General features: G+C 44.6%; 1 protein-coding gene and 1 long non-coding RNA gene across 6 annotated transcripts in view; one reads left to right on the top strand and one right to left on the bottom strand.

Annotated features, from left to right (window-relative positions):
• Positions 1–22,436, bottom strand: part of CRTAC1 (cartilage acidic protein 1) — a 1,057,458-nt gene that overhangs the window by 546,813 nt on the left and 488,209 nt on the right. The gene's annotated exons all lie outside the window — the stretch shown is intronic.
• LOC135058225 (uncharacterized) lies at positions 14,054–21,574 on the top strand. Its single transcript, XR_010244691.1, has 4 exons — positions 14,054–14,187; positions 16,325–16,423; positions 20,202–20,229; positions 21,467–21,574. It is a non-coding gene; the product is annotated as an uncharacterized LOC135058225 (long non-coding RNA).

Raw genomic sequence — 22,436 nt, 5'->3', positions numbered from 1 at the left:
TTATTGTAATAATATAATATATATATATATATATATATACACACACACACACACACACACACACACACACACACACACAGTTAGTACATAAAGTTGCACTCACAAAATTCTTTACCAAACTCACTGAGGTGCATAATCCAGAGCCTTTCGAATCCAGGCAAGGTCCCAATATACATGTTTCTTTCAAAGAATGCATTCACCAGACTTGTCCATAATAAATAAAAAGTGAATTGTAATCCAACCTCACATCATTACAGGGTCCAGGTCAACGTTTCGGTCCCAACCAGGACCTGTTTCAAGACCAGGGTTCCAGGGGAGCTGACAGCCTTATGACAGATCATAGCGTATGGCATACACCCCAAAAACCTCTGTGACACGCCTGTGTGTTTTTTTGCTGCAGCTCTCCACAAACAGCCCCTTCCTGTCAATCACTGTACAATAAAAGTCTCAGTGCAAGTGTGATCGCAAAGGCACCTTGACACATGTGGATAGATAGATAGATAGATAGATAGATAGATAGATAGATAGATAGATAGATAGATAGATAGATAGATAGATAGATAGATAGATGCCAAGTAAATGCTAAGAAAATAAAGTACTTGAAAAACATTTAAAAAAACAAACCAAAAACAAGTGGCATCTGGGTGGCATCATGAGGCAAATGTACAGCTGAGGAAAGTCTTTGTATAGCCTATGGACATTTCAGGCCCACCTGGAAGATATCCTGAACATATGGTCGGTGTGTGGACAAATTATGAGGTGGAGTCAACGCTGGGAGGCTGGTCTCCAGTGTAGGTGCCGCCATGCAGCTAGCTGTGGGAGTAACCAGCACAAGGGGTATAGGTGGGAAGTAGTTATCGCTGTAAGCAGTGTTAGGCCACCCTCCAACCAGTTAGCCTTCAAACACACTGGCAAAACCGCATGCATGACGCGTCCCCTCAACCAGAGTATGTAGCATTAAGAGAGGCCATTTTACCAATAGTTACACTTCTATCACATACAGTAAATAAATGCGTAGCAATACATCAATACCCCCCAACACACACAGACATGTACTACAGGCCCCCAATTACAGCATCACCCCTCAACCACCCCTCCATACTACAGCAATATACCCCTAGCCACATTACAGAAAAGCCCCAGCAGCTCCCCATATAACTTTTAACATTTAGGGGTAAATTTACTAAGACGGGAGTTCTATTTAATATGGGATGTTGCCCAGAGCAACCAATCAGATTTTACTTCTCATTTATCTAGCATCTTCTAGAAGATAATAGCTGGAATCTGATTGGTTGCGATGAGCAACATCCCATCTTTTAATAGAACTCCCATTTTAGTAAATTTACCCCTAAAGGCCCATACACATTAGACGATGTCGCTCTGTGAGCGACATCGTCTAATGTTTCCCCCTCCCGGCCGGTCGGCGGCCGCCTGTACACACTGAGCGATATGACCGCTCATATCGCTCAGTGACGTCACCCCCCCGCCAGCCCTGCATGAAGGTCGTGGACGACAGTCCACATCCTTCATGCATGCCCTACCGACAGCGACGATCGTTGCCAACCCGCGGGGCTGCGCATCGGTCGTCGCTGCCGGCATACACACTTGACGATAAAATGAGCGACGTCGCTCAAGGAGGGGGGAAATGAGCGACGTCGCTCATTTTATCGTTAAGTGTGTATGGGCCTTTAGAATAGCAAAAAATTGTCAATTTGCTAAAACACAGGATTACATGGTGTGCAGTTAATTTCCCAACGGTTGATAGCCCGGCGGTCGAAACACCAACAGATAGACAGTATTCCCTCTAGGGTGGTGGTCCTTGTCACCAGCCAAGGGGAAATAGAATAGTGTGGTGAGCGCAGCGTTTGCCCGCGAGGGGACAAGGTGCGCACAATGCTGGGATTACCGAATACAATTACATTATAGGTTCAACAGGGACTGCTGTCATTCAAACTTCAGAAAAGATATTTGGTACTGTACATAAGTGAGGGGGGATATTTACTAAGGAGTGATAAGAGCGGAGACGTGAGCCAGTGGAGAAGTGGCCCCATCAACCAATCAGCAGCTCTGTATCATTTTATAGTATGCAAATTATAGATGTTACTTCAGTGCTGATTGGTTGCCATGGGCAACTTCTCCACTGGCTCACTTCTCTGCTCTTATCACTGCTTAGTAAATGTCCCCCTTAATGACAACAATTATTAAGGAGGACACAGACTGGACTTTCCAGTACATCCAAATTCCTACGCCTCTTAATGTTCCACTATATTTGTATTAAGACTCCAAGCTCTTCCTTATATTTATCCGTTTGTCATTTTTTACGATCTTTAAATGTTTAGTGCTTCAGGTTATGTTGCATTTTATGTTATATTTGCAGTAAATGCTATTTATGTATCCAGTTGCCTTTATAGTCATGTAAATGCTATTTATGTATCCAGTTGCCTATATAGTCATGTAAATGCTATTTATGTATAAAGATATACATATTTTCAGGCTCATATTACCTTTTTACTGATCAACCATAAACCTGGATGCCTGCTTACTCTTTATATATTTGTTCTCATCAATTAATATAACTGTTTTCTTAGATACCGTACGTGTACAGTACTAGAGATGAGCGCCTGAAATTTTTCGGGTTTTGTGTTTTGGTTTTGGGTTCGGTTCCGCGGCCGTGTTTTGGGTTCGAACGCGTTTTGGCAAAACCTCACCGAATTATTTTTGTCGGATTCGGGTGTGTTTTGGATTCGGGTGTTTTTTTCAAAAAACCCTAAAAAACAGCTTAAATCATAGAATTTGGGGGTAATTTTGATCCCAAAGTATTATTAACCTCAAAAAACATAATTTACACTCATTTTCAGCCTATTCTGAACACATCACACCTCACAATATTATTTTTAGTCCTAAAATTTGCACCGAGGTCGCTGTGTGAGTAAGATAAGCGACCCTAGTGGCCGACACAAACACCGGGCCCATCTAGGAGTGGCACTGCAGTGTCACGCAGGATGTCCCTTCCAAAAAACCCTCCCCAAACAGCACATGACGCAAAGAAAAAAAGAGGCGCAATGAGGTAGCTGTGTGAGTAAGATTAGCGACCCTAGTGGCCGACACAAACACCGGGCCCATCTAGGAGTGGCACTGCAGTGTCACGCAGGATGGCCCTTCCAAAAAACCCTCCCCAAACAGCACATGACGCAAAGAAAAAAAGAGGCGCAATGAGGTAGCTGTGTGAGTAAGATTAGCGACCCTAGTGGCCGACACAAACACCGGGCCCATCTAGGAGTGGCACTGCAGTGTCACGCAGGATGGCCCTTCCAAAAAACCCTCCCCAAACAGCACATGACGCAAAGAAAAAAAGAGGCGCAATGAGGTAGCTGACTGTGTGAGTAAGATTAGCGACCCTAGTGGCCGACACAAACACCGGGCACATCTAGGAGTGGCACTGCAGTGTCACGCAGGATGTCCCTTCCAAAAAACCCTCCCCAAACAGCACATGACGCAAAGAAAAAAAGAGGCGCAATGAGGTAGCTGTGTGAGTAAGATTAGCGACCCTAGTGGCCGACACAAACACCGGGCCCATCTAGGAGTGGCACTGCAGTGTCACGCAGGATGTCCCTTCCAAAAAACCCTCCCCAATCAGCACATGATGCAAAGAAAAAGAAAAGAAAAAAGAGGTGCAAGATGGAATTATCCTTGGGCCCTCCCACCCACCCTTATGTTGTATAAACAAAACAGGACATGCACACTTTAACCAACCCATCATTTCAGTGACAGGGTCTGCCACACGACTGTGACTGATATGACGGGTTGGTTTGGACCCCCCCCCAAAAAAGAAGCAATTAATCTCTCCTTGCACAAACTGGCTCTACAGAGGCAAGATGTCCACCTCATCTTCACCCTCCGATATATCACCGTGTACATCCCCCTCCTCACAGATTATCAATTCGTCCCCACTGGAATCCACCATCTCAGCTCCCTGTGTACTTTGTGGAGGCAATTGCTGCTGGTCAATGTCTCCGCGGAGGAATTGATTATAATTCATTTTAATGAACATCATCTTCTCCACATTTTCTGGATGTAACCTCGTACGCCGATTGCTGACAAGGTGAGCGGCGGCACTAAACACTCTTTCGGAGTACACACTTGTGGGAGGGCAACTTAGGTAGAATAAAGCCAGTTTGTGCAAGGGCCTCCAAATTGCCTCTTTTTCCTGCCAGTATAAGTACGGACTGTGTGACGTGCCTACTTGGATGCGGTCACTCATATAATCCTCCACCATTCTATCAATGTTGAGAGAATCATATGCAGTGACAGTAGACGACATGTCCGTAATCGTTGTCAGGTCCTTCAGTCCGGACCAGATGTCAGCATCAGCAGTCGCTCCAGACTGCCCTGCATCACCGCCAGCGGGTGGGCTCGGAATTCTGAGCCTTTTCCTCGCACCCCCAGTTGCGGGAGAATGTGAAGGAGGAGATGTTGACAGGTCGCGTTCCGCTTGACTTGACAATTTTGTCACCAGCAGGTCTTTCAACCCCAGCAGACCTGTGTCTGCCGGAAAGAGAGATCCAAGGTAGGCTTTAAATCTAGGATCGAGCACGGTGGCCAAAATGTAGTGCTCTGATTTCAACAGATTGACCACCCGTGAATCCTTGTTAAGCGAATTAAGGGCTGCATCCACAAGTCCCACATGCCTAGCGGAATCGCTCCGTGTTAGCTCCTTCTTCAATGCCTCCAGCTTCTTCTGCAAAAGCCTGATGAGGGGAATGACCTGACTCAGGCTGGCAGTGTCTGAACTGACTTCACGTGTGGCAAGTTCAAAGGGCATCAGAACCTTGCACAACGTTGAAATCATTCTCCACTGCACTTGAGACAGGTGCATTCCATCTCCTATATCGTGCTCAATTGTATAGGCTTGAATGGCCTTTTGCTGCTCCTCCAACCTCTGAAGCATATAGAGGGTTGAATTCCACCTCGTTACCACTTCTTGCTTCAGATGATGGCAGGGCAGGTTCAGTAGTTTTTGGTGGTGCTCCAGTCTTCTGTACGTGGTGCCTGTACGCCGAAAGTGTCCCGCAATTTTTCTGGCCACCGACAGCATCTCTTGCACGCCCCTGTCGTTTTTTAAAAAATTCTGCACCACCAAATTCAAGGTATGTGCAAAACATGGGACGTGCTGGAATTTGACCATATTTAATGCACACACAATATTGCTGGCGTTGTCCGATGCCACAAATCCACAGGAGAGTCCAATTGGGGTAAGCCATTCCGCGATGATCTTCCTCAGTTGCCGTAAGAGGTTTTCAGCTGTGTGCGTATTCTGGAAAGCGGTGATACAAAGCGTAGCCTGCCTAGGAAAGAGTTGGCGTTTGCGAGATGCTGCTACTGGTGCCGCCGCTGCTGTTCTTGCGGCGGGAGTCCATACATCTACCCAGTGGGCTGTCACAGTCATATAGTCCTGACCCTGCCCTGCTCCACTTGTCCACATGTCCGTGGTTAAGTGGACATTGGGTACAACTGCATTTTTTAGGACACTGGTGAGTCTTTTTCTGACGTCCGTGTACATTCTCGGTATCGCCTGCCTAGAGAAGTGGAACCTAGATGGTATTTGGTAACGGGGGCACACTGCCTCAATAAATTGTCTAGTTCCCTGTGAACTAACGGCGGATACCGGACGCACGTCTAACACCAACATAGTTGTCAAGGACTCAGTTATCCGCTTTGCAGTAGGATGACTGCTGTGATATTTCATCTTCCTCGCAAAGGACTGTTGAACAGTCAATTGCTTACTGGAAGTAGTACAAGTGGGCTTACGACTTCCCCTCTGGGATGACCATCGACTCCCAGCGGCAACAACAGCAGCGCCAGCAGCAGTAGGCGTTACACGCAAGGATGCATCGGAGGAATCCCAGGCAGGAAAGGACTCGTCAGACTTGCCAGTGACATGGCCTGCAGGACTATTGGCATTCCTGGGGAAGGAGGAAATTGACACTGAGGGAGTTGGTGGGGTGGTTTGCGTGAGCTTGGTTACAAGAGGAAGGGATTTACTGGTCAGTGGACTGCTTCCGCTGTCACCCAAAGTTTTTGAACTTGTCACTGACTTATTATGAATGCGCTGCAGGTGACGTATAAGGGAGGATGTTCCGAGGTGGTTAACGTCCTTACCCCTACTTATTACAGCTTGACAAAGGGAACACACGGCTTGACACCTGTTGTCCGCATTTCTGGTGAAATACCTCCACACCGAAGAGCTGATTTTTTTGGTATTTTCACCTGGCATGTCAACGGCCATATTCCTCCCACGGACAACAGGTGTCTCCCCGGGTGCCTGACTTAAACAAACCACCTCACCATCAGAATCCTCCTGGTCAATTTCCTCCCCAGCGCCAGCAACACCCATATCCTCCTCATCCTGGTGTACTTCAACACTGACATCTTCAATCTGACTATCAGGAACTGGACTGCGGGTGCTCCTTCCAGCACTTGCAGGGGGCATGCAAATAGTGGAAGGCGCATGCTCTTCACGTCCAGTGTTGGGAAGGTCAGGCATCGCAAACGACACAATTGGACTCTCCTTGTGGATTTGGGATTTCAAAGAACGCACAGTTCTTTGCGGTGCTTTTGCCAGCTTGAGTCTTTTCAGTTTTCTAGCGAGAGGCTGAGTGCTTCCATCCTCATGTGAAGCTGAACCACTAGCCATGAACATAGGCCAGGGCCTCAGCCGTTCCTTGCCACTCCGTGTGGTAAATGGCATATTGGCAAGTTTACGCTTCTCCTCCGACAATTTTATTTTAGGTTTTGGAGTCCTTTTTTTTCTGATATTTGGTGTTTTGGATTTGACATGCTCTGTACTATGACATTGGGCATCGGCCTTGGCAGACGACGTTGCTGGCATTTCATCGTCTCGGCCATGACTAGTGGCAGCAGCTTCAGCACGAGGTGGAAGTGGATCTTGATCTTTCCCTAATTTTGGAACCTCAACTTTTTTGTTCTCCATATTTTATAGGCAGAACTAAAAGGCACCTCAGGTAAACAATGGAGATGGATGGATTGGATAGTTTACTAGTATACAATTATGGACGGACTGCCACGGTTAGGTGGTATAAAAAAACCACGGTTAGGTGGTATATATTATAATAATAATACAATTATGGATGGACGGACTGCCTGCCGACTGCCGACACAGAGGTAGCCACAGCCATGAACTACCGCACTGTACACTGGTTGATAAAGAGATAGTAGTATACTCGTAACAACTAGTATGACACTATGACGACGGTATAAAGAATGGAAAAAAAACCACGGTTAGGTGGTATATATTATAATAATAATACAATTATGGATGGACGGACTGCCTGCCGACTGCCGACACAGAGGTAGCCACAGCCGTGAACTACCGCACTGTACACTGGTTGATAAAGAGATAGTAGTATACTCGTAACAACTAGTATGACACTATGACGACGGTATAAAGAATGGAAAAAAAACCACGGTTAGGTGGTATATATTATAATAATAATACAATTATGGATGGACGGACTGCCTGCCGACTGCCGACACAGAGGTAGCCACAGCCGTGAACTACCGCACTGTACACTGGTTGATAAAGAGATAGTAGTATACTCGTAACAACTAGTATGACACTATGACGACGGTATAAAGAATGGAAAAAAAACCACGGTTAGGTGGTATATATTATAATAATAATACAATTATGGATGGACGGACTGCCTGCCGACTGCCGACACAGAGGTAGCCACAGCCGTGAACTACCGCACTGTACACTGGTTGATAAAGAGATAGTAGTATACTCGTAACAACTAGTATGACACTATGACGACGGTATAAAGAATGAAAAAAAAACCACGGTTAGGTGGTATATATTATAATAATAATACAATTATGGATGGACGGACTGCCTGCCGACTGCCGACACAGAGGTAGCCACAGCCGTGAACTACCGCACTGTACACTGGTTGATAAAGAGATAGTAGTATACTCGTAACAACTAGTATGACACTATGACGACGGTATAAAGAATGGAAAAAAAACCACGGTTAGGTGGTATATATTATAATAATAATACAATTATGGATGGACGGACTGCCTGCCGACTGCCGACACAGAGGTAGCCACAGCCGTGAACTACCGCACTGTACACTGGTTGATAAAGAGATAGTAGTATACTCGTAACAACTAGTATGACACTATGACGACGGTATAAAGAATGGAAAAAAAAACACGGTTAGGTGGTATATATTATAATAATAATACAATTATGGATGGACGGACTGCCTGCCGACTGCCGACACAGAGGTAGCCACAGCCGTGAACTACCGCACTGTACACTGGTTGATAAAGAGATAGTAGTATACTCGTAACAACTAGTATGACACTATGACGACGGTATAAAGAATGGAAAAAAAACCACGGTTAGGTGGTATATATTATAATAATAATACAATTATGGATGGACGGACTGCCTGCCGACTGCCGACACAGAGGTAGCCACAGCCGTGAACTACCGCACTGTACACTGGTTGATAAAGAGATAGTAGTATACTCGTAACAACTAGTATGACACTATGACGGTATAAAGAAAGAAAAAAAAATACCACGGTTAGGTGGTATATATTGTAATACAATTATGGATGGACGGACTGCCTGCCGAGTTCCGACTGCCGACACAGAGGTAGCCACAGCCGTGAACTACCGCACTGTACTGTGTCTGCTGCTAATATAGACTGGTTGATAAAGAGATAGTATACAATACATACAACAATGAATATACTACTATACTGGTGGTCAGGCACTGGTCACCACTAGTCACACTGGCAGTGGCACTCCTGCAGCAAAAGTGTGCACTGTTTAATTTTAAATTAATATAATATTATGTACTCCTGGGGGCTCCTGCTATAACAACCTGCAGTGCTCCCCAGTCTCCCCCACAATTATTATAAGCTTTGCCTTTTATACATTGATGTGCAGCACACTGGGCTGAGCTGAGTGCACACAGACTGAGTCACACTGTGTGACTGGCTGCTGCTGTGTATCGTTTTTTTTCAGGCAGAGAACGGATATAGCAGAGAACGGATATATATTAAAATAAATAAAAGTTAACTAACAACAACTGCACTGGTCACTGTGGTAAACTCTGTCTGACTCTGCACAATCTCTCTCTCTCTTCTAATCTAATTTCTAATGGAGAGGACGCCAGCCACGTCCTCTCCCTATCAATCTCAATGCACGTGTGAAAATGGCGGCGACGCGCGGCTCCTTATATAGAATCCGAGTCTCGCGAGAATCCGACAGCGTCATGATGACGTTCGGGCGCGCTCGGGTTAACCGAGCAAGGCGGGAGGATCCGAGTCTGCTCGGACCCGTGAAAAAAACATGAAGTTCGTGCGGGTTCGGTTTCAGAGAAACCGAACCCGCTCATCTCTATTAACAGTACACCACTTCTATACACAGGGCTACCATCAGATATTGTGGGGCTTGGAACCAACAAAATATGCAGTGCTGTGCCGTGGTGCTGCACCCTATGTGATGTCACACATCGGTGTAGCGCCGTAGACCTGCAGGAACAACTCACTGATGTTCAGGAAAGGCTTGATTTTAAGAAGTCCTACCTGCACACAGCCTGGTGCAGCTCCATGTGTCAGAAATGTGCGCCCCCCTCTCTGTCGGGGGCCCAGGACTTCATTCCCGGCAGTCCCCCAGATGACAGCCCTGTCTATAATTCTAACAGCTATTATTTTAGCTTTAGAATATATATATATATATTTTTTTTTTTTTTTTTACTATTTTCTATATTCATGTCTTCCATGTGCCCTTTATTTCTGTGTATATTTATATGTCCTTCCTATACTGTACATCATCAGAACATATATGTACAGTATTCAGAAGACCTGTCTTCTACTGTACTGCTCACTCAGTTGTGGGGGTACCGGCTAGGATGAGGCATGGACCCTGTCTTGAGTCCAATTGTCCTGCAGCCTTACGTGGCAACCAGCCAGCACACAGGACCCAACGAAAGACAGCAGCATAGCAGCAGGGACAAGGTAGCCAATCCCTAATAACACCATGTACATGGTGTGAACACAAAAGAGAGCCAGGGAGAGGATGGCGGGGAGTGGCAGGAATGTGTGTGTGGGGGGGAGGGGGGAGGCGGAGGAGGTGACAGAGAAGCACAAGTAATATGTCAATGACAAGACAGACACTTATAGCCTAGTGGCCCCGAATTAGAACCAGGTTAAGTACGTTTTTTTTTTTTTTTTAATGGCTTCATAGCCTCATAACCGTCCAGTCTCCGTAAAATACTTTCGGTGATGCCTATGGGCAATTCATTCTTGGTGCATAATACCGGGAAACTGCCTAACTCTATAAATTATATCAAACGGACTATGAAAGCAAGTACCTGTTCTTTAGACTTGTTAGAAAAAGGTCTCTAGTCCATCTTATAAGACATCCTGTGATCCATCATGACTGAAATTGTTGCTCCAGTAGCTTTTGCGTGTCAATTCCAGCTAAACCTACTGTACGCCTATGTCCCCCCCTTTCCCTTCCTCCCATTGTACTTCCTCAACTATAGATATCATACTTTGTTGGTCAGAAAGAGAGTCATTCTGGAGTATGGTTTTACTACAGTGCCTACAAGTTTCTCTGCCTGTACTATATTTTCAGGAACTTTGGAGGGGTTTTACTATTTACCACAAAATACATGTATTACATAGTTACATTGTGTTATGTCATTAATAAAGTAAAAATGAGAAAAAAGAGACAGGTCCACCAAGTTCAACTTTTTATTATCTCTAATTTGTAGGGTTTTGCTGGGTGCTGTAATTATTCATCATCATTATTTATTATAGTGTCACCAAGTTCTGTATGGAGAATATGTATTTATTCACATATGTCCCTTAATCAGAGGAACTTGCATTCTAAATTTTCTACCACACACTGTCAGGATCCAGCCTGGGATCGCCCGTTACTCACCGAAGCAACGGCTTCCTCTGATCGGTTGTGTGATAAGACGCCAGGTGAGGCAGCTGGTGGCCGCGCTGGCTACTCCCTCTGGAGTTCAGTGGGACTTCTGCGGAGTGCTCTATGGCAGGGTTCCATGTTGATGCGGGCATGTGGGCGGCCATGCTGCTCTGTCAGCTGACTGGACTGTCCACCAATGAGATTCCTGATGTATCTCAGCTGACTTTCTCCACCAATGTCAAGTTACCTGTCAGTATATAAGCAGGATTATGGGAACAGGAAGTCACCTGAACAACTTCTTCCTCTAGAAACTGCAAACTCCTGTTTGCAGCTCCCAGGCTCTGTACTGTGTCTCCACTAGGATCTCCAGTGCTTCCCAGCATTGGTTAACCAGCAATTGTCTTCACGTATTCTCCAGTACCCATTGCCATCGGTTATCTTCAGTGATCTCCAACATCAATTACATTGGCTGTCTTCAAGTACTGTCAGTACCGATTGCCATCGGTTATCTTCAGTGATCTCAAACATCGATTAACATCAGTTGTATTCAAGAATTCTCCAGTACTGAGTGCCATTGGTTATCTTCAGTGATCTCCAACATCAATTAACATTGCCTTCAAGTATTCTCCAGTCAAAACTGACATCGGTTATCTTCAGTGATCTCCAACATCGATTAATAACGATTGTCTTCAAGTATTCTCCAGTATTGATTGCCATTGGTTATCTTCAGTGATCTCCAACATTAACATTGATTGTCTTCAAGTATTCTCCAGTGAACTACAGCAGTGATTAATATTGATTGTCATCTTCTAGCACCTACTATATCAATTATGATCTCTTGTACTTCTACTAACTATCGGATACCTGACCTGAGGGCTGCATCCCGCTTCCCAAGGGCCACAAAGCTCATATCTCCTGGGGAGGGGGTCAACATCCGGAGTTAGCTAGTGTATGAAGAAGACCTACATATGCCCACCTCCTCTGCTGCCGCCTTCTCAGTCAGTAACTCCTCCTCTCAGCACACCAGTTGAGACCATCAAGGACCAACTTGTGACACACACTCTGGTTCCACTGTGACAGCAGCCAATTAACATGTGGAAGGAAACACAAGCAAACATTGGGAGAACAACCAAACTGCACCCAGATAGGGCTATCAAAGGAATGACTCCAATGCTAACCACTGTGCTACTCTTGGATTGGAGACAAACTTATGTTGTCCCAAGTGGTTATTAAAGAATGAGTGTTCATTGGGGGATGTGGTGAGTGGAGAACCTTCTCTCTGCCACCCCAAGAATGGTGCCGACTGAGGCAGAGGTGGATCCCGGAGGGCTGGAGGGGGAAAGGGGGTATTCAGAGTGTAACACTTTCACCCCCGCACACTACAGCTAGTTGCTATAAAGCAGCACAGCAGACCGATGGGTGTGCGGTTCATCAGACAAGGAGAGAGCAGAAACACCCCCCCCCCCCCCCCCCGAATCTGCCATTGGCCTGAGATGGGGTTCACTCCTCTCCTGCTGGAAGGAATGGCCCAGAACTCCATGAAGCATGCAAATGTAAAATTTCAAACTGTGTGGTTTTCTAACAGGTGGGTGGTCAGCTTTGTACTGCATATTCCTGGTTCACGCATGTCAGAAGATCAGCTGTAGCCTGTAGCTTGTGCTGTAACTTACAATACTATAAAAATACAATTTCTATGAACTAAGGGGTAGATGTATCAACACTCCTACAGACTACAGAAGTGGACTAGTGCCATAGCATTTATTAAGATCATTCTTTAAAACGGTAGGCAGAAGATGATTGGTTGTTGCTATGGCAACTTTTCCATTGGTCTACTTCTGCACTCTTTAGAAGGCTTGCTATATCTGTCCCTATATTAAAGGGCAGACATGTGTAGCACTGGTGGTGACTTTGCGAAACGACAACACTGTGCAACACACTGGCAGCTGAGGGCCCGCACGTAACATGACCGGGACCGTGACAATAGTGATGTGACACATTGGGCATTGGACCTCTGGGAGCATCATGACTGATTGCCTGTAGCGTGGTGAATTCTTCTGTGCTGTAAAATATCACAGCTATAGCTGCAGGGCACCCAAAACAACAGGCTTCATGGCGTGTGCCCCCCCCCCCCCCTCCTAAAAGTGGGTAACTAGTTCCCAGGTGACATTTTATACTGTAACCAGAAGGACGGTGATGTGTAACAGGTGGGTACAGGCAGGGCCGGATTAAGCCTTGGGGGTGCCCGGGGCACTTTAGACAGGGGGGCCCCGATGGAAGGGGGGGGGGGGCTCTATATAAGATTGTGCATACCTCCCAACATTACCTATTCCAAGAGGGACATAATACTCTTTACATGGACTTCCCTCTTAATATCTGATTGTAGTCACCTGTGTTGAACTATTTCATTGATAAGAAAGGTATTTCAACACAGGTGATTGCAATCATAACTTAAGAAGGAAGTCCAGGTAGAGAGCATGTTGCCCCTCTTGGAATAGGTCATGTTGGGATCTATGGATTAAATTTAGCCCAATGGTGTATATTTGATTTTTAATTAGTTTAATAATGCCTAGGTACTGTTTATAGCTCCACCTAATTGAAAGACAACTATTTTATAAAATGTTCTTGTAGTGGAACAAAGACAACTTAAACAACCTTAAAACAGAAAAATAAAATGTATATTTTATCTTGTCACATGCAAACTTAGCAGCAGCCTCTGTACTACTTACACACTGGGATAGGACTCAGGAGGTCTGTGTGTGTGTGTGTGTGTGTGTGTGTGTGTGTGTGTGTGTGTGTGTGTGTGTGTGTGTGTGTCTAGACCCTCATTAGATAACAAGTTATACAGGACTCAGGCACCCAGGTGTGGAGAGAGCTCTGACACTCTGTGTCACTTACAACTCTCTCCACCCTCCCATCTCTCCTCTGGTTGGGAAGCTCTGTCGATAGTTCTTGAAAGCGGATACTCCTGTGTCTCTGCCTGCACTGCATGCTGTCCTGCTCACCTTCTGGCTGTCTGGTTGTGCTGCTGCATTAAAAGGGAAAGTTAGTGATGTCAGTGTGTTCTGGCCCAGGGGGGGGGCCCTGACAGAGGGGAGCCGGGGTACAGTATGCCCTACATCCCCCCTTAATCTGGCTATGGGTACAGGTTACACAGTGAAGGAGAACGGGCAAGCAGGTGACTGCAGGAAATGTATATGACCGGTGTATATGGGGGTGAGTGACTGCATATTACTTGTTAATGTCTGGGATTCTTTGTATTCTGTCTGGGACACAATGGGTTTATTTGTCCTTTATGCTGCAGCTCAATATGCAGCATGTACTGTACTCAGTGCTTCCAGCTGAAGCTATATACTGTGAGCTGCGATCAGATAAAGCGTGTCTGTACAAGCTTCTATAAAGGAGCCCATAGCGGAGGCTGATTACTGTTACATTCATACTTTTCTATTTATATCTGCAGTGATTCACCATAACAAACACAACAATGCAGCAAAGTGCTTTCAGCAGAAGGAGAACTACTGCATCTGGGAGGAAAGAGAATAGTGGTTTCTCTATTCTCCGTTACCTCTTCCCATCCTGGAAAATATACAGAAGAACTGTGTAATATTTAGTTGTAGTTAAAGACAAATAAATCCATCTGTACTTCTTATTTACATACTCAGGGGCAGATGTATTAACCCGGAGAAGTGATAAAGCAGCAATAAGTGAAAGGTGATAACGCACCAGACAATCATTACAGGTTTGAACAATGACAGTTAGGAGCTGATTGATAAGTGGAAGGTGATAACACACCAGCCAATCAGCAATGCACAAATATAAAAACTGGTCAGATAGATGTTTACATGAACCTGATTAAGACTATTGTATGTTGTAATGTAGAAGTCTCAGGTTAAGGAAGGTCATACCCCTGCATGGCATGTGTTCATATCTAGTTCTAGATACAGACTAAAGTCGGGTACACACGGAGAGATCAGTGCTTAAATTTTAAGCAATCTGCCCCCCCCCTCCCCCACCCATTCGAAAAACTAAATGACTTTATGGGGATGAGGCGTGGCAAGAGAATAGTACCAATCTACATTATCCCTCACAGTAGTGCCCATTATACACATTATGCCAGAGGGCAGAGCCCCTTATACACATTGTGCTACAGCACAGCCCCTCATCCTCATTCCGGTTTCTTTCTTTGACTACAGTTGCAGATGCTATTTCCACATTTATATGTGTCCATAACACATAACACATGGCGCTGCAGATTGCAGTGATAGAACTCGACAGACCTAGCACCATGTGACTTCTTTCTTTTCCATCATTCTCTTTATATAATAGCCACACCTTGTAATCTATATACAAGTTTATCGACTGCTGCTAAAAAAAAAAAACAACATATGCTGTCACGTTGGAAAGTAAGGAGTTGGTCAGTTGTTATGAAGTTCGACCCTTTCAGCCAGTCTCAGTGATGTCACAGCAGAGAGTGAGGGGGCAGTGATACATATACAGTAGCGGGGATGGGAGATGGAGAGGTTGGGATGAGGAAAAGGTAGTAGAAAGACTACAGTGGGATGGGGGGGTGGTGATGAGAGATATGGATGGGGAGAAATAGAGAGAGAAGATAATAAATAAATAGATAAGAACCAGGCAATGGGGCTTTACAGCCAATGAACCACTGTGTAAACTCATTTATTTTAACCTGTGTCAGCTGATTTCCTAATAGTTTTACAGCTGCTATGCTTGGTGACTTTCTCATGTTTTAAAAGCCATAAGTCAGTCGGCAGGTGAGCTCTAAACCAGTTAGCATACTTTAGGATTAACTCTGATGTGATAGCAGTTACTAGGTTTAAAATTCTGAGTGACAGAATAAGGGGTCTCTTGACGAGGGCTGCAAGCTTAAATGTATTGACTAATAAATTTAAAAAAAAATTGCGTTTATTTTATGTGAGTGCTGAGATGAAAGTTTTCAAATCTTAACGTATGACCTAAATTTTAATGTAGACTTCAGAGCTTGCATTTCAATCCGACCTAACACAGTAAGCATTTTATTCCACATTCACTTCCTGGCACTTCAGATAAATTCTTATACTTGTGCTCACAGAACATCTATATCATCCTCTTAATCTCTGCACTGCAGTATTTCTAATAAATCCAATGTACAGTTTTACAGAAAGGCTTTATCTCAACCTGAAGTGATCCCCGTTAGTTCTACAGACTTCGGGACTGAATGGTCTTTTTACAGTAGTTCAAAAGGGTAATTACGGTATTTAGCACTTTGCAAAATGGTGTAATAAGAGCCGGTTGCTTTTTTACCCACTTTACGCCTTTTATTTTTTGTCTAAGATACTTATTTTGTGCTCTGTAGGTTTTTAGGAACATTCAGATCTCTTTGAAACCTATGCGGAACATACAGTAAGAAACCTGGACTCACTCTGCAGGGAGGAAACAGGCTGACCTTCCATAAGTAAGTATTCTCCATTCAAGATCAATGTCCGGTCCTCTTTTCCCCATTGGAGCATACGGTTTTGGACAAATACATATATATATTTTTTGATATAATGGACATTTTTCTATTACTCTTTGAAACTATAGACCTTGTTATTAGGTATTTTTCTCAGTAGCGGAGAATAGGGAGTTTTATTTTTTGCCCTTTTCTGACAGCTCTTTAGAGTCTTTGGTCCTTTGACCATTATTTCAAATGTGAAATATGAAGCGTTTAAAGAAAAAGAAAGGGATAATGGAATCTTGGATTAGCTAAAGCCAGAACTAGAGTATATACTATGTTTTTCGGTTAATAATTAGATCATTACTAACAAGATTCTTGGTAAAAAACACAAATACACGTACCGTGACTGTAAAGGTGACAAAATAATAAATAAAATGGAAGAGAAGCAACGAGACAATTTTTTTTAAATCTATGTGAGATATAATCAGATGTATTTACGGTACTATAGCGGTTGGCTCTTGTATAAAACCAGACATTGCCAGAAAAAAATCCAGCATATAGCTAAAATCTGACGGCCTCAGAAGGATCAATCTCTTTCAACGCTTTCGTGTTGCAAAAAGAAATACAATGAGGGGAGGAAGAACATGTTTCCAACTTTCCAGCATAAAAACTTCAATCAATCCCCGTGCTAAGAATAACTAGGATAGGAAATTCAGAGGTAACTGTGCAAGGATGGCTTGTGAGGTCGTTATTCCCACATCATAATCAGTACAGGATTGTCCTGCAGGACTGGACACATTTGTAGTCATCTATGATTAAAGTTGCAGCATGACCCTGACAGCGACATTACATATATTAATTCATTGCAGGGAAACCATATTTACCATGTAACAGCGGGACGCTGCAGTCAAGGCTGATGTACCGGCAGAGCTGTTTAATCATGAAAGCGGGCAAGGGTCAAATGATTTAATAAGTAGATGGAAAGGAGTGGGCCTTATCTAGTATTACGCTTCTATCGTACAGACTATCAGATGCAATTGATCGGTTTTGCTGATCCACAGATACTAAATGGTGAATCAAATAAAGTGACATGAAAGCAGAGTCTGCAGTTATTCACCTACGGGAAGCAGAGTCTGCAGTTATTCACCTACGGGAGATGTATTATCTGAAGTGTGAAGGGTTTTCCATATACAGTAAGGGCTGATTCTGTTAACTGGTACACCATGCCTAATGCACACAAAGCTATACAGGTTAAGTTTCCCATATCTGAAATGCTTGGGGGAGAAGTATTTTGGATTTCAGATTTTTACATATTTTGGAATATTTACATACCATAATGAGATCCAGGGTCGGACTGGCCCTCAGGGGTGCAGGGGAAACCACCGGTGGGCCCCACTGCCCAAGGGCCCACTCCTTCCTCTATGGATCAGTTTCCAGACTGTGCACTTGTATTATACAAGGTAGATATGTTGCATTACACTGCACAAGACAATTGTGTATTTCAATCCTCTGTGGAGGCTGGTCACACAATTTTGTGCATGAGAGTTTGTGTACATTGAACCATCAGAAATCAAAAGTGTCAGTCCCGCTCCAAAAATTTTGGATTTTGGAATATTTTGGAGTTCGGATTTTCGTATTTATGGGAGACTCAACCTGTAGTGACTTTCTCCGAATTACCCTGAAATTTGTTTACTTATTGCAGAGTTAAGCATTGCTCCTCATACTGACTATGGGAAGAAATACTTGCCGCAATTGACCGTAAAAGACAGATTTTTGGGACAATTTGACAAAACAACAGTTACTGGGGTGGCTGCAGTGGTGCTCAGTTCCCCTGTGGCACTGGACTGCAACAGTAAGGGGGAGATTCAAATGTGTGAAAAGTTGGCTGGGTGTCTGTTTTTTGGTATCCGGACTCCAGGTCGACAACAAAAAGGTCGACACACCTTAGGTCGACACCAATTGGTCGACCCACCTTAGGTCGGCATGGACTAAAGGTCGCCATGGACAAAAGGTCGACAGGAACAAGGTCGACATGGAAAAAGGTCGACATGAGTTTTTTTATGTTTTTTTTCTTTTTTCGAACCTTTTCATACGTGGACTACGATTGGAACGGTAATCTGTGCCGAGCGAAGTGGAGCGAAGGCACCATGCCCGAAGCATGGCGAGCGAAGCGAGCCATGCGAGGGGACGCGGTGCACTAATTGGGGTTCCCGGTCACTCTACGAAGAAAACGACACCAAAAAAACATAAAAAACTCATGTCGACCTTTTTCCATGTCGACCTTGTTCCTGTCGACCTTTTGTCCATGGCGACCTTTTGTCCACGTCGACCTAAGGTGTGTCGACCAATTGGCATCGACCTAAGGTGTGTCGACCTTTTTGTTGTCGACCCTGAGTCCCAGACCCTGTTTTTTCCTGTCTATTAGATAGGAATAAACACTCACAACTGACTTTTCAAACATTTGAATCTCCCCCTAAGAGTAGCCTTGCTGCCTTCCTGACCAATTAAGTGTCAAGAAGAGAAATGCCTCAGCCGGCTAACCGGCACCCGAACCCGCACTAGAACCGGAAGCCTGGACATATTCTACAATAAACAACATAAAACAAAAACAGTTAATAAAAAAGTTAAATATAAATGATATTCTGACAAAGCATCTTTAACTGTTCTCAGCATTGGCTAGTACCATGAGATAACATTAGCTATTGAAGGAAAGTGCTCTCCATGATACATAAGCTTCTCCCTGCTTTGCTTGGGAAAGTACTGCAGAATTCTTTCATCGAAGGTGCTGCATGGTGAATTGCGTTTCGTTATAGGCCACAATGCTGCAAGTCACAGCTTCATGCCTTCTGCCCTTGGGTTGAGCCAAGTAGACACAATACCCAGGGAATACTATTATCATAACAACCCACCCACCTACAGTATTTCACCATGAAGTAGGCATGAAAGGTATTGAATGGGAGCAGTATTTGGAAGGCATGCTGTTCCTTGTAGTGCCAATGGGAGATCCTGGGGGTGGCTCCTGGGTAAGTTAACTCTCTGTCTGGACGTGTTTTAGTAATAGCCTTTATCATGAGGCCTAATGTGACAAATTACATGGCCCTATGTGGGTACTGCTATTATGTAGTGTTAGGACAGCTGACATCGGAGAAGCCTTGAAGTGGCTCAGCAGCTAAACATGTGTAAACTTATTCTCTGAATTTCTATTACCTGATAGGTTCAGGTATGGTTACAGGTAATTTTTAGTGGCTGAAGGGAAATAGAGGGGTGGGATTTGCAACCCCCCCCCCCTCTGTCTGTTTGTCTGTGACCCCTCCCCCTTTCCAGCACCTGATACAAATTATCTCCAGGAATGATCGAGCATTTACCATTGTTTGTCTGATGATGTGGATCTGTACCTGCTCCCTGGGTAGAGACTCTCTCTGGCTCCTTATAATATGGGAGTCTCTTGGGCCTTCCAGGGCAGTAGGCAAATATAACTTTACTCTGGGTGTATTTTTTGTCGTTTTCTTGTAACACTCAGCCCCCACGCACAAGTAGCATTTACCAGTGTGATCAGTCAGCGAACAGCATGACCTGCAATTAGCAAATAAATACCCCCTAAAATCACTATACTTATGTCAATTGGGCACCATACTAATTTCACTAATTAAAAACTGGCTCTTCAATTCTAAGTAGAAAAAAACAGAAACTTAGGAGTCTCCAGGCTTCTCTGAATTTACCGTTTGCCATCAGAGCGAGTACAAAAAAACTCACTGAACTGTCGCAATAATTTATTCTCTCTCCTCTCTGTTTTCAGGACTTTCCAGAGGAGAAATCTCTTATCGGTATGAGCATAAATACACAAATTACTATGTATTTCTATGAAGGAACAAAGGAACGGTGATGCTACATCTTGCCAACAGAGGGCAGGGCTGAGGTTTCTAACGCAATAATAACTATTGTTTATCTCTTCACTGCTGCATTGATAACTGAAATATATAAATTTAACATATGGTTCTTGTGGCACATTTTACTCCAGAGGCAAGAAAACTTTTTTTACTGCAATAATGTTTCTCTACCATAGTCTTAGATAAATGTCATTTGTAATGCACTAAAGGTAAACAACATAAGAATGAATTATTTACATACTGGAGAGAGCTGCATCTTTGCACTTGCAGTAAAACAGGCAAATAGGATTCATCCCGTAACGACATGTCCTACTATCATTTGGGGGTCAATATAATTGGGGACAAAGGAGGCGAGTTGCTGTTGCAATGATGTGCAAACGCTGGCAAGGCGGCAACAGCACCAGCAGAACACGCCCCTCTCGAGGTCCGATCTCACACACGATCGGCAAGTCTGGCAGTACCTTACTTGCGGGGATGACAACCGGTGAAGTGCGGTGAGGTCAATGGTTGGGGAGGCACTGGCTAGTATCAGAGTTAGATTTACACACATATATGATTTGGGTGTGGTTCGTTTTATCGAGAGTATCTAGGTCGACAATGTTTAGGTCGACCACTATAGGTCGACAGCCACTAGGTCGACATGGATGTAAGGTCGACAGGGTTTCTAGGTCGACATGTGCTAGGTCGACAGGTCTAAAGGTCGACATGAGGAATTTTTTTTTTTTTGGTGTCGTTTTCTTCGTAGAGTGACCGGGATCCCAAATTAGTGCACCGCGTCCCCTCGCATGGTTCGCTTCGCTTGCCATGCTTCGGGCATGGTGCCTTCGCTCCGCTACCACTTCGCTCGGCACACTTTACCGTTCCAATCGTAGTCCACGTGGATCGTTAAGTATGAAAAAATAAAAAAAATAAAAATGTGAAAAACTCATGTCGACCTTTAGACCTGTCGACCTAGCACATGTCGACCTAGAAACCCTGTCGACCTTCCATCCATGTCGACCTAGTGACTGTCGACCTATAGTGGTCGACCTAAACATTGTCGACCTAGACACTGTCGATCTTCAGACCGGATCCCATATGATTTGGTGGTGATTTTTTACTATAAAAATTAATGCAATAATACAAAGATGATATTTAGAAGTTATATCATTTGTATTTTTCTATTCATTTTTAGATTCAAAACTCTGGCGTATACTGGAGAATGACAGGTGAGGCACTGCCTGCCCCGACTGCACATCAGTGATGAGAACATCTAATTGAACTTATCCCTTGGAATTCATTAAATGACAACTTAAAACTTCAGCAAGTTTCGTTGTGGCGGAACTGCCATTGGTGCAGACGGGGGCCCCTGAAGACTAAGGGGCCACGGCTGTCCAGACCGGGCAATGAGTTATCCCTTGGACCCCCTGCAGACTATTTTGAGCAATGTCGGATGAATGGTCTAGTGCAGAGAGCAGAGTGTGCCCCACTGCCTGAGGGACCTGCCCCTTACCTTAGGGAGGCAGGGCTGTCCTTGTGTGTGCCGGACTGACAGAGGAGACCTGCCACCTATCAGCGCTGATGATCACAGACACATACTGCTTGTAATTAACAGACAGCTGTACATTATTTCTGATTCACCGCTGTCTGTGCATTAAAGGCAGCTCACACCCGATATAACTGGCACTGTCAAAGTCTGCCTGACAGACTGCCAAACTGAGGAAAGTACAAGAGGCGGGAGCCCCTGTTACAGACAAAGCAATAGCCGCTGTGTTCCTGTCTACACAAAGGTACATGCCCCCTGTTCTCCACACCACGCAGGACATTGTACTTGTACCCTGGTCACCCACTGTCTCTCCTCGTCACCATTTGCCTTCCACTGTGACCCTCTGCCTCCCCATGCCTTCCACTGTCACCCTCTGCCTCTCCCTGTCACCCACTGCTGTGTGTGAACTTGATTTGGGGTGGAGGAGGGGGGCCCAATTTATATTTTTGCACCTGGGCACACCACTCACTAGTTACGCCACTGCTTTGTATACAGACTCAGTCACACACAGATATACAAGTGTCATACATCAAATGAATCAGCACAGCCTCCCGATGCGTCTTAGTTGCGTCACATTGAGACTAACTGGGAAGATTTAACATTCCCCTCCTGCGTTCCC

The sequence above is a fragment of the Pseudophryne corroboree genome, chromosome 3 (genome assembly GCF_028390025.1).
Source record: "Pseudophryne corroboree isolate aPseCor3 chromosome 3, aPseCor3.hap2, whole genome shotgun sequence".
Classification (NCBI taxonomy): domain Eukaryota; kingdom Metazoa; phylum Chordata; class Amphibia; order Anura; family Myobatrachidae; genus Pseudophryne; species Pseudophryne corroboree.
Note: the sequence above shows the minus strand (reverse complement) of the source record. Positions and strands in the feature narration are given on the sequence as shown.